Source organism: Eubalaena glacialis, chromosome 4, assembly GCF_028564815.1.
Source record: "Eubalaena glacialis isolate mEubGla1 chromosome 4, mEubGla1.1.hap2.+ XY, whole genome shotgun sequence".
Classification (NCBI taxonomy): domain Eukaryota; kingdom Metazoa; phylum Chordata; class Mammalia; order Artiodactyla; family Balaenidae; genus Eubalaena; species Eubalaena glacialis.
This window is the reverse complement of record NC_083719.1, coordinates 170,232,781-170,246,044: the sequence shown is the minus strand read 5'-3', so window position 1 is coordinate 170,246,044 and position 13,264 is coordinate 170,232,781.

The window sequence follows — 13,264 nt, the reverse complement described above, 5'->3', positions numbered from 1 at the left end:
CCCAGCTTACCCTTCCCCCTCCCCGTATCCTCAAGCCCATTCTCTAGTAGGTCTGTGTCTTTATTCCTGTCTTGCCCCTGGGTTCTTCATGACCTTTTTTTTTTTTTTTAGATTCCATATATATGTGTTAGCATACAGTATTTGTTTTTCTCTTTCTGACTTACTTCACTCTGAATGACAGACTCTAGGTCCATCCACCTCACTACAAATAACTCAATTTCGTTTCTTTTTATGGCTGAGTAATATGCCATTGTATATATGTGCCACATCTTCTTTATCCATTCATCTGTTGATGGACACTTAGGTTGCTTCCATGTCCTGGCTATTGTAAATAGAGCTGCAATGAACATTTTGGTACATGACTCTTTTTGAATTATGGTTTTCTCAGGGTATATGCCCAGTAGTGGGATTGCTGGGTCGTATGGTAGTTCTATTTTTAGTTTTTTAAGGAACCTCCATACTGTTCTCCATAGTGGCTGTATCAATTTACATTCCCACCAACAGTGCAAGAGTGTTCCCTTTTCTCCACACCCTCTCCAGCATTTATTTTTTTTATTTTTTTTATTTTTTATTTTTTAAATTTCCACCACCACCTCCCCTTCCTAGCTCTTTTTTTTTTTTTTTTTTTTAATTTATTTTTGGCTGTGTTAGGTCTTCGTTTCTGTGGGAGGGCTTTCTCTAGTTGTGGCAAGTGGGGGGCCACTCTTCATTGCGGTGCGCGGGCCTCTCACTGTCACGGCCTCTCTTGTTGCGGAGCACAGGCTCCAGACGTGCAGGCTCAGTAGTTGTGGCTCACGGGCCCAGTTGCTCCACGGCATGTGGGATCTTCCCAGACCAGGGCTCGAACCCGCATCCCCTGCATTGGCAGGCAGATTCTCAACCACTGCGCCATCAGGGAAGCCCTCTCCAGCATTTATTGTTTGTAGATTTTTTGATGATGGCCATTCTGACCGGTGTGAGATGATATCTCATTGTAGTTCTGATTTGCATTTCTCTAATGATTAATGACGTTGAGCATTCTTTCATGTGTTTGTTGGCAATCTGTATATCTTCTTTGGAGAAATGTCTATTTAGGTCTTCTGCCCATTTTTGGATTGGGTTGTTTGTTTTTTTGATATTGAGCTGCATACGCTGCTTGTAAATTTTGGAGATTAATCCTTTGTCAGTTGCTTAATTTGCAAACATTTTCTCCCATTCTGAGGGTTGTCTTTTGGTCTTGTTTATGGTTTCCTTTGCTGTGCAAAAGCTTTTAAGTTTCATTAGGTCCCATTTGTTTATTTGTGTTTTTATTTCCATTTCTCTAGGAGGTGGGTCAAAAATGATCTTGCTGTGATTTATGTCATAGAGTGTTCTGCCTATGTTTTCCTCTAAGAGTTTGTTGGTGTCGGGCCTTACATTTAGGTCTTTAATCCATTTTGAGTTTATTTTTGTGTATGGTGTTAGGGAGTGTTCTAATTGCATTCTTTTACATGTAGCTGTCCAGTTTTCCCAGCACCACTTATTGAAGAGGCTGTCTTTTCTCCACTGAACTGGACCTCAATTAACACATTTTACCTTGCAACTAAGGACCCACATGAGTGAGTATATGTGTCAGATTATATCTATATTTATATCCATATCTCTGTTTTTGATTATAAGTGCCTAGCATTAAGCTTTTGATTGTTTAGGCACCTACTTCAAAGACGTTCATCTTGAATAAACACATTGCCTGCTACACAACTAGATAAAGAGCCAGTCTCCCCGACCCATGAAATTCCCTTTTAGAAAACCCTGACTGACCATTTGAATGACCCTACTTTTCCTTTCCAGTGCTTTAGTTCTGGCTCTTAAGTTTTAAATTTACCAATAAAGAAACCCTAGGCACCTCACCCTCGACCCCAATAAAGGCAGAACCCCAGGTCCACGCTCTGTCTCTCTACCTGCAAACTGGCTGTGTGGCCCTGGCATGCCACTGTACCCTCCAGAATGTGTGAGTAATAAACCTCATTTTTTCAAAGTTCCCTGATGGTTGTTGCTGAGGTACATCTTACAATCATAATAAGAACCACAAGGGCCAGTCCAGCGAGAATATTAGCTCTAGTCAAGAAAATGTCTGTGGGGGCTCGCCACAGTAGAATGGGCCCAGGTGAGTGCCTGCAGGCATTTCTAGCTGATAGTAGCTTATCAATAGGCTGAGGTCAACACAAAGCATGTAGATGTATTTGTTTTCATAATTTGTGTTTATGTATTTATATATTTAACCAAAATTAAAATTTTGTATAATTCTTTCCCTTTATATGTATATTCTTCTGTGTTCTCTTCTCTTCTCTTTTGTTGACCAAAAAAAAAAAAAAAGAATAAAATATTGATCTCAACTCATTCAGTAGATTTCTCAGCCGAATAATTGGCTTTGACCTGGCAATTGAAAAATACTGTTGTGTAGGTTACATTTGGGGGCATATAGAAGAAACTTTGTTAAGAGGTCCATTGTCTAGTTGGGGAGAAAAGGCAGACTCAGAACATGTAACTTGTGCTTCTGTGATTTTTTCAACATATTGTCCATGAGACTAGTTAGGAAAATGAATGTGCCCACTGGAGACAAGTGACTGGAATGCACAAAAGAGAATAAGATGGTCCCCCACACAAAGCCCTGCTATGACAAGGAGAGGCTGATGGAGGTTAGGTTTGGGGAAGGCCCTGGGCAGCTGGATGGGAGAGTGGCTCATCTTCCATCTTGTTCTCCCCAGGGCTACTCCTTGACCATAGTTCCTCCTTTCCCTTGTGGAGAACTCTGTTCTTTCTGAGGCTCCAGCCATTGGCTATTCCACCCTCTGCACGCCCTTGTCAGTATCAGCTATTGGCCTAATTTACTGATGGCTACAGTGCCTGCTTACAGTCTTTCCACCCAAAGTCCTACAAAGATTCTGGAGATCCAGTTTAGGATCCTTATGAGTGCTCCATCAAATACCTGACTTTCAAGCAATCTTTATAATTCATTTCCCCCATCCCCTTCCTTGGTCACACTAAAGATTATGCCATCACCAAGAATTGTTTTCCTCTGAAATCTTTACTTCAAACACTTCATTTCAAATAAAACCATATGCCTTTCCAATGACCTGGTGTTTTCAGGACAGTTCTTCCTCCTCACTACCATTAGTCCCTGTTTGCTTCATGTCTTTACCTACTCAGGTTAGACCCCATAAGCCATTTCTACCACTAGTTCTCTAGGTACTACAACTTCGTCCTTTGGTCTTTAAGTTACACTCATCTAGAGAGACTCCAACCCTGGACCAAACAGCATGCTAAACTTCCCCTGCCTACACTTGGCTGCTGGGTTCCATTGGAGAAAAGCCACACTGCCTTCTAGGCTAGAAATTTAAATAGCCATGGTTTGAAGCTTCAGGTGAGAAGCTAACATTCCTTCATAGGCCTTCTAGATTCTCCTAGTTAGCTTGCTCTCCCATTCTATTAAAGCATTATCTTGATCCATTGCCACCCTGTTCAAACCTCCAACCACACCATTTCCCAGCTCCCTTTAGAAGGTGTGTAGAATTCTAAAATAGCTCCAAGATGTATATACTTCATAATACCTTCCCCTTGAATGTGAACAGGGCCTGTGCATTCGATGGGATTGTCAATACCTTAATTAGGTTTTTTTTTTAAGCAAGGTGATGGGCTAGTGACTCCCATGATTATGTAACATTGTATAAGACTACATCACAGAAAACTAGAGAGGGAGTCTCCTTCTGGCTCTGAAGAAATAACTGCCAAGTTTCAGAGTGCCACATAGCTAGGACAGCAAGGTAGCCTCCAGGAGCTGAGAGCAACCCCTGGCCACCAGCCAGCAAAAAATGAGAGCCCTGAGTCCTAGAAGAAACAGAATTCTGCCAACAACCTGAATTAGCTTGGAAAAGGAGCCTCAGGTGAGACTACAGCCTGGCCAACACCTTAATTTTGCCCTAGTTAGGGCCCAGCTAATCAGTGCTAGACTTTCACCCACAGAAACTGTGAGATAATAAATGTACATGTCTTAAGCCACTAAATTTGTGTTACATTTTACACAGTGTATTGGCAGAGACTCAAAGGCAGGCAGTGCACTGGTTGAGAAACACCAGTTTATCTACATTAATGACCTGTAGTTTCTCAAGTGACTCTGAGTTCCTAACAAACAATCTAGTTTTGGCAGTACAAGACCACTGAAATTACTATTGCTATGACCACCAATAGTTACAAATTTGTTCCAAATTGGGCACATTTTAGGTCTCTCATGTTTTTTGAATAAGAGATTAACCTGATTCAACTTAGTTCCTAAGAGAATTTAGGATGGGGGCAAAAAGAGAGAGAGGGAGAGAAAGGGAGAGAGAGAGAGAGAGAGGGAGGGAGCACAGGAGATTTGAAATTATGGTGGACTTCTACCTATGAAGGAAACAGTCTCCCTTCTCCTCATGTGTTGTTGCCTGACTCACCAATATAGATGTTCAATAATTCTTCTTGGTCTTCTTTTAAAAGAAATAACTATCCTTGGGTGTACATGTAGTACGTGTAACCTACAATATAATAGGAATCATTAGATGTTATTGTTCTTGGATTGAAAGGAGTGAAGGATATTTAAACATCAGACAACTGTTGTGATTAGAAAGGGTCTAGCAAAAGTGTGTTCTTTTCAGAGGTTTTAGGGGCGCTTCAAGGGGAACATGGAAGTTGGAAATCTGCTTTGATGCCCATCAACACATTTGCAGCCAACAAGGATAGATTTATCTATTACTTTCTGCAACAAGGAAGACAGCCATCATAAGGAACAATGAGAAGTCTCAAAAGAATGAATTAAGGATGGAGTATTAGTAGAGTTAGTCATAGGAGAGTATTTGCTAAGATTGGTCATAGTTTGTAAACCAGAGAATTGCTGAAACAGTAAATGTCATACCTTTAGAACACCTGAGTACAACAGTTACTGTTATATCTGTTTGTCTATTATCTTATCTTCAAGAGTATGGATCTGAACCACGTGGTGTTAAAAGACCTTGAGCTTGGGTACTCTCTGATGGATGTGATGTTTTGGTAGAGGATATCTGTTTTGCAAGTCATAGTGCAGTGCTTCTGAAAATCTGTGGGTTTTATTTCAATTAGTTTCCTTCTAATAACCAGATAATAACCAGTTTCCTTCTGGACGATTTTCTACTTTATTACCTGTGTATTGAAGAACTGTGCCCAAAATGCCAGCCATCACCTGGTAGAGTGTCTCAGTTAAAGCCAGGCTTATGAAATGATGACGTATGGAGATCATAGACACTGAAAACCCTTTTAGGATTCATCCCAGGTTTCTTGGTGGATTGAGAAGTTAGGACAGTGACAGGGTCAAGAGAAGACACAACCAACAGGACAAGTGGAGCTAGCCAACATACTCTTCAACCATAGTCAACGTGATGCTCAGGTAGCAAGCTGGGATGAGGCAGTGCCTGGTCTCTTGATATGAGAATGAATCCAGCAGGGAGGCAGAAGCCAGACTGGCACTGATCCTCCTGTGACTCCATTACCCCAGCTGCAGCCTGCCAGTCTCAATGAATCACTTAAATCCAGTCTTACCAGGTAGGATCCTGTGGGGTGTTTGTATTTCCTCTCTCATTTATTAGGTAGGGAATTTCTACACACAAACTACCAATCTAGAGTAGTGCTGTTCAAAATGGTAGCCATTAGACAAATGTGACTAGTGCTTCTAAGAAGCTGGATAATAAAATAAAGTTTTTTTATTTTATTTTACTTCAATTATTTAAATTTAAAAACTAACACTTCATTCAGTTATTAGAAAACTTTTAAGTATGTTTGGAAAAATTGGGGTATATGAATATTCTTTTTTTTTTAACATCTTTATTGAAGTATAATTGCTTTACAATGGTGTGTTAGTTTCTGCTTTATAACAAAGTGAATCAGTTATACACATACATATGCTCCCATATCTCTTCCCTCTTGCATCTCCCTCCCTTCCACCCTCCCTATCCCACCCCTCTAGGTGGTCACAAAGCACCGAGCTAATCTCCCTGTACTATGCGGTTGCTTCCCACTAGCTATCTATTTTACGTTTGGTAGTGTATATATGTCCATACCACTCTCTCACTTTGTCCCAGCTTACCCTTCCCCCTCCCTGTGTCCTCAAGTCCATTCTCTAGTAGGTCTGTGTCTTTATTCCTGTCTTGCCACTAGGTTCTTCATGACCTTTTTTTTTTTCCCCTTAGATTCCATATATATGCGTTAGCATACTGTATTTGTTTTTCTCTTTCGGACTTACTTCACTCTGTATGACAGACTCTAACTCCATCCACCTCACTACAAATAACTCCATTTCATTTCTTTTTATGGCTGAGTAATATTCCATTGTATATATGTGCCACATCTTCTTTATCCATTCATCCGATGATGGACACTTAGGTTGCTTCCATGTCCTGGCTTTTGTAAATAGAGCTGCAATGAACATTTTGGTACATGACTCTTTTTGAATTATGGTTTTCTCAGGGTATATGCCCAGTAGTGGGATTGCTGGGTCGTATGGTAGTTCTATTTTTAGTTTTTTAAGGAACCTCCATACTGTTCTCCATAGTGGCTGTATCAATTTACATTCCCACCAACAGTGCAAGAGGGTTCCCTTTTCTCCACACCCTCTCCAGCACTTATCGTTTGTAGATTTTTTGATGATGGCCATTCTGACTGGTGTGAGATGATACCTCATTGTAGTTTTGATTTGCATTTCTCTAATGATTAATGATGTTGAGCATTCTTTCATGTGTTTGTTGGCAACCTGTATATCTTCTTTGGAGAAATGTCTATTTAGGTCTTCTGCCCATTTTTGGATTGGGTTGTTTGTTTTTATGTTATTGAGCTGCATGAGCTGCTTGTAAATTTTGGAAATTAATCCTTTGTCAGTTGCTTCATATGCAAATATTTTCTCCCATTCTGAGGGTTGTCTTTTGGTCTTGTTTATGGTTTCCTTTGCTGTGCAAAAGCTTTTAAGTTTCATTAGGTCCCATTTGTTTATTTTTGTTTTTATTTCCATTTCTCTAGGAGGTGGGTCAAAAAGCCCTTTTTCTATTCCACTCTCCCCCCAGTGCTATGAACCACATCAGAGTGTCTTCAATAAATATGCTTTTGTTTGTATGAATTCCGATAAAATGCTTATTTTTGTGTTGTATATTTGTATGAATTTTTAACTTACATGCCATGAGATGGTATTCTCATCTGTTTCTTATTTTTTCTCTCACTGCAATGTTTTTTAAATCCGTGCATATTATTAGGTATCCATCTAGTCCATGGCATGCATCCATCATATTTTCCGTATCAAATCCCCATTGATTAGATAACCAGATTGCTGTTGACCCTTGAACAACATGGGTTTGAACTGCATGGAACTGAATTTGCAGATTTTTTTCAGTAAATACATACTACCGTACTACACAGTCTGCAGTTGGTTGAATCTGCAGAGGTGAAACCACAGAAACCTAGGGTCGACTGTAAATCCATACACAGATTTTCAACTACATGGGGGTTGGTGCCCATAACCCCCACGTTGTTCAAAGGTCAACTGTATTTCAACTCCCCCCCACTCCCCACACTAAAAAACAGTGCTGCACTGAACATATGTTCCTTTATAGACATAGAGGAGAATTTAACAGATGAGAATTCTATAGCAGGTATATACCAGGGGTAGAATTGTTAGGCAAAGGTATGTGTTTTTTTAATCTGACTACTACTACTATATGCTCTTTAGAAGTTCTGCAGTAGTCTACAATCCCATCTTGAGGAATCCTATACTTTCACATCCCATCTCTATTGCCTTATCCAGTGTTCTAACTTTTGGCAATCTAAAAGGCATAATTTTTTTGTAATTTTTCTCTGGCCCCATTCTGCTTCCAAAATAAAAATATTCAGCATAAGTAAAAAGCACTGCGGTACAGCAATAAACATTGTATATATGGCTTACATTAACATAGGGAAGACTATTCAAGTGGCAATGACAATAGAGAGTGATAGATATTATGAGTATAAATATAGAATTTTATAACATAAGCATTTATTGTTATGTTTTTTCCATGACTGATTAATTATTCCTGTATCTTTATAATTTGGGAAAAATGTTGTTTTATTACTTTGAGTCATTTTTATGTCCTTTATTCATGTTTTAAAGGTTTTTTTTTTTTTAATTTAAAAATGTGGTTGAATACATTGGAGTACTGACATATGAATAGCCAGACAGCTCAATGAAACATAACAGAAAATCTAGAAATCAGGTCAATTATATTTGTAAATTAGTATATAGTGAAAGCAATTGCCTCAAAACAGTGGGACCAAGATAGACATTTTAATAAGTAGTATTGAGAAAGTTACATGTCATACTTCTTAAAAAGAAAAAAATGGGTCTATTTCACAAACCATATAGCAGGTAAATTCCAAATGGACCAGAAATTTAAATGTTAAAAGAAATTGAACCATAGAGGTACTAAAAGAAACATGGGTAAAAGAATCTGAAAAAGAATGGATATATGTATATGTATAACTGAACCACTTTGCTGTACACCTGAACTAACACAACATTGTAAATCAACTATACCCCAATATAAAATAAAAATTAAATTAAAAAAAAGAAATGTGGGTGAATTCCTCTATAACCTAGAAGTAGCAAAACCTTTCCTAAGATTAAAAATAAATATTATTACATAAACATCAAAACCTTTTGAATAATAAACACATAGACTATAAGCTAAGAAAATGTGAAAAGTGATAAATTGGAAAAAATATATAGCAGACTAATAATTAGCATCCCTAATATATAAAAATCTTCTAAAAATAAAGAAGAAAAATAACTCTATAGAAAAAAAGTTATGCTGGAGAAATGAACAGTTCACAGAAAAAGAAATGTAAATGACTCTTAATAATATGAAAAGATGCCCAACCTTCCTCATAATGAGAAAAATGAAAATTATAACTCTCTGAGATACCATTTCCTACTTCAGATTGGCAAAAATCTACCACACAGGTACAGCACATTCTGAATCATTGCTGGTAGAAACGTAGCTTTTACCTCTGGACCTAGCAATCTCACTTCTGTCTATCCTAAAGTTACAGTGGGAAAACTATGAAAAGGTGTGTACACAATACAATTACATTATTACTATCAGTTAATTGTACACTATATACAATTATATATAGTAATTATATAATAATTAATATTAATAATATTACAATTATAGCAATATTTGTAATAATAGAAGACTAGAGACAACCCAAAATGTCCATAATTAGGACACTAGTTGAGTAAATTATGTAACACCCACATAATGGAATACTGCCTAAAAAGGAACAAGGAATATCTCTATATACTACTATGGAGTGTTCTCTCCAGAATGTATTATTTGGGGAAGAAAGAAAAGTGGAGAAAAGTGGATATTTATGATTCCATTTATCTAAGAAAAGGATACTATTTTTTAAATCAATAAATGAAGGGGTAAACTGTAAATTTTTCCCAAAATTGCTACTTAGGGGGGAGGAGAGAAATAATGTGAAAAGAGGGGGAAACAGGGATAGAAGCTAAACATCTTGATCAATACCTTGTTTTGTAAATTCAACTTTGGAAATGCAAAAATATTTTACATAAATTTCAAACAAAAATAATTTTAAAAATATAATTCCTAATATTAAAAGGAAAATGAAGCAAAGGAATCTACCTCTGCATCTAACAGGCAACATAATCATCACAGAGAAAAACTATTCCAAGTGACTTTATTTTATTTTTTATACTTTTTTTGAAGTACAGTTGAATATAATGTTATACTAGTTTCAGGTGTACAACATAGTGATTTGATATTTTTATGGATTATACTCCATTTAAAGTTATTATAAAATATTGGTTATGTTCCCTGTGCTGTACATTACATCATTGTATCTTATTTATTTTATACCTAGTAGTTTGCACCTCTTACAAAGGGACTTTAAAATTTGACTTTATATACCCTAAGGACACAAACACACACACACACACACACACACACACGCACATACACACTACAAAAAAAGTTAAAAACCATTGTCAAGAATGATATTGTTATTGATAATGTTGTTACTGTTACTCTGAAACTGTGCAGTGTTTGCAGGATAAAACAAATGAGTGATTATGTTGGGGTCTTCTGGGAACCAGGATTTGCAGAGTAGAAAAAGGAAATAAATATGTAAGATCTAAGAGGTGAATTAAAAACATATATTCCTAAATTTGAATTGGAAGTATGAATTCATGATGCATTTAATCTTTTAAAAAGTTTAATGTCTCCCAGCTCTGTCCACTCAAAAGGCCTTGAAACAATTACTAGCCCAGGTTCAGTGCCCAGATGGTTGTCTCCAAATATTATTTTCCTCTGAAAGGAACCAATGCTCCTTGGAGAATTGGCTGATAATAAATCTGGGACAGGAAGGTACCAGATGATTTTGGAACATTTTGTCATACGAGAACATCCGGACGTTACTAAGGTTGTGTCAGAAGGATTTAAGGGCCAATCTGAAGTCTCCCGTTGGTAAAAGATGAAACCAGTGAGTATCAACATGAATAATACAATGGATTAAATAAAACACATCAAACATATTTAATTGATGAGTTCAAAAAGATATTTGAACAAAACTAAGGAACTGACTCATTAATTTGAAAATTAAGAAATAAAATGAAGAAAAGGAATCAGGCATTTACCTGTATTTCCTCTATAAAGTTTACCTGTAGGTAACCACCCAAGTAGCTAATGGAGGGAACTTTCACTTCATGAGGGATTCTAGCTAGTAAATGAAGAAGTGATAAAATGTACACCTAATGAGTTAATGGATTTAGGCAATGATTTTAAGTGGCAGCTTGCAGTACCAAAGAGAGGCAACCACATATTGTGTCCCTCTAGATGGAACAACATAATAGTACCAATGAAGGAGACTTCCAAAATTGACGGGAAAAAAGCCTGAATTTGATCAAATCATGAATTTAGAGGAACGTTAAACAACATCATTGAGCTGTGGGAACATCTATGAAAAAACCTCTTTTCTCAACAAACACAGTTGTGAGGAAAAAAATAGAAAGAGATAGAGAGGAACCTATAGATTAAAAGAGATTTAAGCACTGTATCAACCAATTTCAATGTGTACATCTGATGTGAATCCTGACTCATACAAACTTTCATGAAGTAAAAGCACTTTTATAAGACAGCTGGGAAATATGAAACCTGACTGGATACTTAATATTAAGGAATTGTTAATTTTTTACATATGATAATGGTATTGTGGTTGTCTTTTTTCTAAGTTCTTATTTAGAGATATAAATAGAAATATTTACAAATTAAGTTGTATACTATTGGATTTGTTTCAAAATAATGTCAATGGGTGGAAGTATTGATAAAACAAGATTCGTCATATGTTGATAACTGCTGAAGCTGGATGATTGATAGATACATGGGAGTTCTTTATACAATTCAATCCATTTTGTACATATTCAGTTTTTCCATAATAAAAATTATTAAATGGTTAAGTTAAATATAAGATGTTTTATTGCTATTGTACATTTTCCATTATAGCTTCCACTGGTAATTACTGGTATGTAAAAAATGATTTTTGTAAATTTATCTAGGGTCTGCAAACCTGGTAGAATACTCCTATTAGTTCTAACAGTTTCTTGGTTGATTCTGACAGGATTTTTTTAGTAAATGATCACATTTGAAAAAAATGAGTTTTATCTATTCCCTTAAAATGTAAACCTCTCATTTTTCTTTCTTTAAGTCATTTGCCTGGAACTTCATACAGTGTTAAACAGTCCCAATGTTAGTAGGTAACTTTATCTTGTTCTTGATTTTAAAGTTTCCCCATTAAGTATATAGCATTCATTGTATAAGTTTTTACTGAGTTAAGGAAGTTCCCATTTATTCCAAGATTGTGAAGATTTTGTAATCATAAATAGATGCTAAACATTATCAAATATTTTTCTGCACAATTAAAATATTATATTTTTCTCCTATTTTATATTAGTGTCATGAATTACATTTACAGAGTTTTTCTGATGTCAAACTATCCTTACATTCCTTGGCAAAACAAAGGTGATCATGATTTATGAGTTTTAATGGACTGTTGCATTCAGTTAGCTACTATTTGTTTGAGGACTTCTGCAGCTATGCGTAAGTGAAGTGAGCCTAAAATTTTCTTTCCTTTCTGCCTTATCTGATTTTGGGATCAGGATTACAATAGCCTTATCAAATTTGGTGGACAGGTTCTGTTCTTTTTCTCTTTTCTGAAACAACTTGAATACGATTAAAATTAACTCTTCTTTGGAAATTTGCTTGGATTCACCCGTAAAGCCCTCTGGGGTTGGAATTTTTGAAATGAAAGTCTGCGGTTAGTTACCATTTTGACTTTTAAATCTTTTCTTGAACCAATTTTGGCATTTTATAGTTTCCTTAGGAATTTATCCACTTCATGTAAGATATGAAATTTATTAACATATTGTTACTCATAATACCCTCATATTTTAATCTCTGGTTTACCTTTCTATAGTTATTTCCCATTTTACATTCTGTGTATTGCTTATTTGCATCACCTCTTTTATTCCTTGATCAGTCTTGCTAATCAAAATTTTAAAGTGTTAACTTTTTCAAAGAACAAGACCTTAGTTTTACTTATTTACTATATTTTTTGTTCTCTCTCTGATTTCTGCCTTCATAGGTTTTATTTCCTTCCTTTTTTTTTTAGTGTTTATCAATCTCTCTTAACTTTTTGAGTTGGTAGCGGAGCTGATTTAATTTTTTTCGTGATTTCCTTACATGGATTTAGTAATATGTTATCTATTTCCATACATGGGAATTTTTAAAATCTAGCTTTGTTAACTTTTAATTTTAGTGGGAAATATAGCCTGAATAATATAGATCACCCTCTGTTTGTTGATTATATATTTCTGTTGATGCCTGATAGTTCATGATTATTAACTGTTCATGTCTTGGATATGTCTGCTTATTTTTTTCCTGCTTGACCCAGCTGTTTCTAAGATTAAAATCTTCAACAAGAGTTGTCAGTGGAGGGAGGGGCAAGATGGCGGAAGAGTAAGACGCGGAGATCACCTTCCTCCCCACAGATACATGAGAAATACATCTACACGTGGAACTGCTCCTACAGAACACCCACTGAACGCTGGCAGAAGACGTCAGACCTCCCAAAAGGCAAGAAAATCCCCACGTACTTGGGTAGGGCAAAAGAAAAAAGAAATAACAGAGACAAAAGAATAGGGACG